We start from the raw sequence: 6,000 nt of genomic DNA, 5'->3' as shown, positions 1-6,000 counted from the left end.
TCCCGAAGTTTGCAGACAGGAGCACGGTGGGAAGAGCAACAGAGGAAAAGCACTTTGCGCTCAGCCAAGCCATCCAGAGAACCAAGACTCAGACTCATGGCTGTAGATCTCTGCATTCGCTGGCGGGATGCGTCCGCGCATCTGAAATCCCATTTATCAGGCAGCTTTCGTTCTCCCTTGCCAAGCGAGCATGAAGAAGGAGGAAAAGATTTTCATGCAAAGAATTCATTCCGACCCCTTCTGCCGCAACACCGAGGGACTTCATCATTTTTATTTGAAGGCATGATGCTTCACTGTCACGTCAAATAAATAACCATCAGGGAAGAAAAGACAACCACGGCTATGTTTGAATAGAAGAGGTGGTGCTCCGTATCATGGTTTGGCAATTCTGGGATCGGGACTGACACTCTACGGGGGAATATAACATGTCTGGGATGAAAATTGAAAGAGCTGCTTTGATCACTGGGGAAAGAATTTGATGGCCTGAAGTTCTGGCAAAGAAAAGGACTTTTTCTCTTTTATCTGTCTGAGGCTATGAAGATGGAAGACGAGGGAAATTTGTAGGGAGCTAATTTTGAAAGAGGAAGGCAAGTGTAAAGGACATCCCTGCTGGTAACCAGTATTAGCACCCGTTGCAGATGGCTTTTGCATACTAAAGACACATTGTAAAAAAACACACCTATCGCACTCTGCAAAGTGATCAAATCAATGATACATCTTGGAAGACTTTGGTGGAAAGAGCTGTTATACTACAAAAATAGCACAGCTGCATGTATAGATTAGCACACCCATGCTTCTCATATACACAAGCAAGCCTGAGCCTTGGTGTATGTAATTCAGCAGTTGAAGTTAAGGGCAGATTTTCAAAATCTGTTCATTAAAAGAAAGTACGTTTAAATTCTTTGAAATCAAGGTGGGGAAAGAAGATGGGCAAATTGCTCTTCAAACTTATACTTCTGGAATAAAGCTGTATCTTCAATAGGATCCTGTGGATGTGTGATGGCCACCACCTTGGTCAACAGTTGGGTCTAAACCAGGGAACCTCAACAGCTAAAAGCTTGAATTTACGCGAGCTTAAACTTGTCCCTCCAACTGAGTGCGATTGTAACAGACCTTTCTCCTCTACAGAGTAGGTGCAACCACATACAGATCCCAGAGTTGCATTCATACATCTTCCTCATGGAAAATTTAGCATTAAGCTAAAAATCAGATAATTAAAAAAAAGAAAAAGTGATCTTTTTCCATCCTCCTTCCCATCCTTGCTCACAACTCTCAGATACTCCATCTGTTTCAGTGCAGCATTTTAACCACCTTCAGGAATGCCTCCTCCTGCATGAGCCCTGCCTGTGTCCCTAATACGACTCAGGAAATAGAGTAGATGGAGTTAATCAGGGATACCTCCAGTCCATATTTAGGTCCTGCCTTCTCTAGGGCCTCACTTCCTCTCGGGCCTTCTGCACAGTTACTGCTTCCCTTGGAAAGCAGGATAGGGTGGGAGTGGAGACTCTGGGCACATCTACACGTGCACTTTAATGCACATTAGCCTATTTTAATGCGCATGAAAACGTCACTAAAAAACATGCTCTTTAGTTAATGCATATTAAGATAAGCGAAAGCTCATTTTCCTAGTAGCTCACAATGGAGGGCATGATTTCATGTGTGCTCGGAGGGAGAGGGGGTGGGGGCAGCTCTCAGAGCTGCTGTAATTAAAGTACTTGGAGCATCATGTGTATCAGTGTCTCATCACTTCAAAATGGTGACAGGGGCGCTTTATTTAAAGCTAATTACATGAGTTTTAATTAAAGCACCCCCACTGCCATTTTAAAGTGCAGGGATGCTGATACATGAGATGTAGAGGCTGGCTGGAGGCGGTAATTACCATTCTCCAGCAGACTTTGATTAATCAAGTCTACTCCGACGTGCTGTAATTACAGAGTCAGAGCAGCCTGCTGGCTTGTATATAGGCACCAGAGGTCTTAGATTTAATGCACATTAACTAAAGCATGCTAATGCACATGTAGACGCATCCTCTTCCACTCCCCTGCCCGTGATTCGAATCTATCGCTGCCTGTCACTGAACCCAAGTTGCTAATGTGCGTGCAGGGTTGTTGGTGTCCTGTGCAAAGTTGAACCATTGACCTCATGAATGCGTGTCCACCTTCCAGCAATCATTGCTGCAGCCAACACCTGCGTTGCCAACCTTAGCATCTATGCCAAGGGCTGAACAAACAGGGGAACTTGGTTGCTTTCCCACCCTGGAAGATTCTCCTCCGTGCCAGACACGAAGGAGTGTGAGGGAGCCTCGGCACTGCGTCTTCCATGGGAAAGGAGGCAACTTCAAGTCACCGCATTTAGGAATCTTGCGCCAAGCTATTTTTTTTCCCCTTACCTCTACTAATTTTGCCTCTTGTTAGCCTACAGTGTTATGCAAGCATTTTGAGCTGTCTTCTGGTTCCTAATGCTGATGGCAACGCCCACAGGTCCCAGCTGAGACTGGGATTGCATCGTGCCGGGTGCTACACCTGCTAACAAATTCTCACCCGAAAGGGATGATATCCAAGAGGAGAAAAAATTCTAAAAGGAAAGAAAAGGAGTTGGGATAACTCATCGGTTGGTGAACACGGTGAAGGAACATCAGTGTGCAATTGCAGTAATGCACAAGGCTTGTATCAGACATGTGTAGAGAGAGCAAATTTAGCCGGCAGTGAGTATGAGGTGATATAAAGCCCATTCTACCCCATGTAGAGGTTTTAATTTCACCCGCATTTTTGTCGAGACACTTCAGGTTTTATGTCCACAGTGTCTCTTCCCCTCCCAACCCCTAGAGATTTTCAGCAGTGTGCATGCACCTCTCCTTTACCATCCATTAACAGATCTTTAAGGCTTCTCATGGGCTAAAAATAGCTGGCTTCATATCTGAGAGGGTGTTTGCTGAAGACAGATCCACTCCAATAATCCACCTGATTTGTTTCCTACCAAACCCGCTGTTCTTCTGAATACATTTCTGCCTTGAAACGTGGCTTAAGTGGACCCTATTATACTGCTCCTCTCCCTTGTTCTATTACATGTAACATGTGTTAAGCCTGGCAAAGCCTAGCTAGAACAAAAGAAATAAAAATGCAGCCTTCACATGACTCCTCCGAGGCTCATTTGCTCTGATTAAGCTTTGCTGATGTCATTTTAAGAAGCTGGATTTTCCTCCCGAGCCCCTGAGTTGCTTTCCAAAAACTGGCTGCCTCTCATGAGTGCATTGGTTAGCCAGGGCCACAGGTAATAGTCCCCGGATGGGAGTGGAAGGAAGGGATGGGCTGGGAGGAGGCAGGGACCTTTTTGGAGAGCTCCATGTTTAAAGAGACCTTGTCAAGGAGTGTTGGGTCCAAGTCATCAGTCATTTCAGCATTTGAAAGCAGTCCTAGACAATTGGTCACTTCTTTACAAGGAGGACTGCTGTGCGTCTGAAAATTCACAGGCAGGTGCTGCTGGGTGAGTGGCATGCAGAAACCCAGTTTCTTTGCAGGAGCTCTCACGCACAAAAGGACGGAGTGCTTCTGTTCCACAAAAGTACCAGCCTGATCCTTTGCTGGCAACCTGACCCACCTAGTCACAGTTGCAATGCAACTCCTAATAGTTAAGTGTTGCAGCTCTGCAATGGCATGTTGCCCAAGCACCGAGAATGGTGAATGAAAAATTAGAGGTGTCTTTTCCAAAGCAAGTCCTTAAAATGTGGTTTTATTTTGTGAGTGCTTTTGGCTTCCTCATTATCCTTCCTCAACAGCCTGTGACCATTAGAATAGAGAACTGTTGGGATAGCAGTAGGAAAAATGGATTACCCAAGAAAAGCTGCTGTCCCATGGACACAGAGTAGCACGTGCTGTTCGGCCGTTACCGGCCCTCTCAGGCTGGGATGACAGCAGCAGAAGTTAGGTAGGTGCAGCAATGTATTAGGGACTGGAGAACTAACATGCTTTGTGGAAACATTGCACTTAATCACTACAAAGACGTGCTATTATTATACTGTCATCTTGGATCCTTCCTGCCTTGGAAACAGAGCAGCTCTTTGCATGTCTCGCCATACACATTTGCTAGTGTCACAATAGATATTAAACAACCTCTCTTCTCCTATCTACGAGGCAGAAGTGATCTATGAGATTCATACACGTTGCTGTTTGTATGTGTTTAGTGACCGGTGGGTGACTATTGAAAGCAGGGAAACTTAAAGGAAGAAACTTCTAATGGTTTCACGCAAGACTTGGCTTCATTCAGAGGCTCCGTTTAGTTCTACAGAAATGAAAATCCTGTGCCAACAGAGCAAGAAAAATATACTTATGAGCATTATCGAGAAAGATGCAATTTTCACAAGCAATCCAACACCTCTTCTATAATCCTATAAATCATATCCTCTGGCTGTGTTTTATCTCGGCTTCTTTTGTTTTCACTTATGGGAACAAATACATGGAGGAATTGCATTCAGTTCAGATCTGGGCCATCTAGTTGAGTTTCTTGTCACCCAGCGTGGCCACGATCAGCTGCTTCATCAAAAGAGCCAGAGTAGGCATGTGTTGACTACTCCCCTAGGGAAAGGTTGCACAGATGCCTAATAGTTGGAGATCTTCTTATTTGTGAAACATGATGGTTTATATCCCCTCCAAGTTCTTAACAAACCTCATATAACATGCATGCATTACATTCAAAGGAGCCTAATATTTTTAGGCTGGGCCTTTTAAGACATCACTATTTGAAAACCTAAAAGCAGAGGTACCCAAGTCACATGGATAACGTTGGGGTACCAATTTCAAAAGGACAGGTGCTAGGAGTGAAGCATTAATGTGTTAACAATCAAATAATTTATCTGGCTTGCTGTTTCTTGCGGGGGTGGAGGGAGAAAGAAGCAGAGACCACTTTAAATACCTAGATGGGAGCGCTAATGAGTACTTTGCACGATCAGTTTTCCGAACAATACTCTTCAAGTAAAACAGAGTCCTCCCCCCATAGGTTTGTGGGGAAGAAGGCTGCAAGAAGCACTGAGTGTAACACAAAGAGGTACAGAGACTGAGAGGAACAATTAAGGACGGCCTTTGAAGTCTCACTGGAAAGCATTTTTGCCTTCACTCTGCAGATAAAGCCCATGAAATGGCCACATCAGTATGCCAGCCCAAGACTTGTATCAAACGACAACGCTTTTTCATGAGCATATCTGCTTTTTGCACAGAGAGGGAAATAAAATATTAGAAGGTCATTGAAGTGTGAATGTATGCTAGAGGGAAGGAGCGAGCCAGACAGCATCTTACTGAAGTGAATACCTATGGTATGTACTACTCGGCTCCCATTCCTAGCAGAGCTGAGCACCTCATTATACATGAAAGTATTTATCCTCACAGCATCCCTGGGAGGTAGAGGCATCTCAGCCCCTACCTTGCAGCTGTTCACACCTGAAATCCAAGTTCCAGAAGTGGGATTCAAATGTCTATTTCAATTTTTCAGCTACTTCTGCAAGTCCAGTTGAGGCGAGCGAAAAAGGCCCCAAGCAGTTGTCAAATCTGCATTCTCTTTCTGCAGACCTGAGGTGTTTTGGCCGTTCGAAGAACAGGCATCTGCATCACCATTTGTCGCCCTTTGATACCTAATCTCTGAACATTCAATTCGTTAAATGAAAAGCATCTCTCTGGACTGTGAGCCCTTGGTGAAAGAGCACCCATTGCACCAGAATCTTGCTTTCAGGTCATTATACTTGCTAACAGCATCCCATTTGGTCACCTATGCATGTCTATACCCCCTAGAACAGAGACAGCCATTGGAAACACCAATGCAACAGCTGTACCTTAAGTACTAATTATCAGGGAACCCAATGTGTTTTCCTCCAGACACCGGTTATTTGCTACAGCATCGAGAGGGATTATAGGATGCTATAGTATATAAAAGTTTAACACAGTGATTTTCAACCTGTGGTTTACAGACCCCTGGGGAGCTGCAGATGATGTCTAAGAGATCCTTGGAAGATGA

Source organism: Alligator mississippiensis, chromosome 9 (assembly GCF_030867095.1).
Source record: "Alligator mississippiensis isolate rAllMis1 chromosome 9, rAllMis1, whole genome shotgun sequence".
Taxonomy (NCBI): domain Eukaryota; kingdom Metazoa; phylum Chordata; order Crocodylia; family Alligatoridae; genus Alligator; species Alligator mississippiensis.
The sequence above is the reverse complement of the archived record's forward strand: the minus strand, read 5'-3'. Positions refer to the sequence as shown.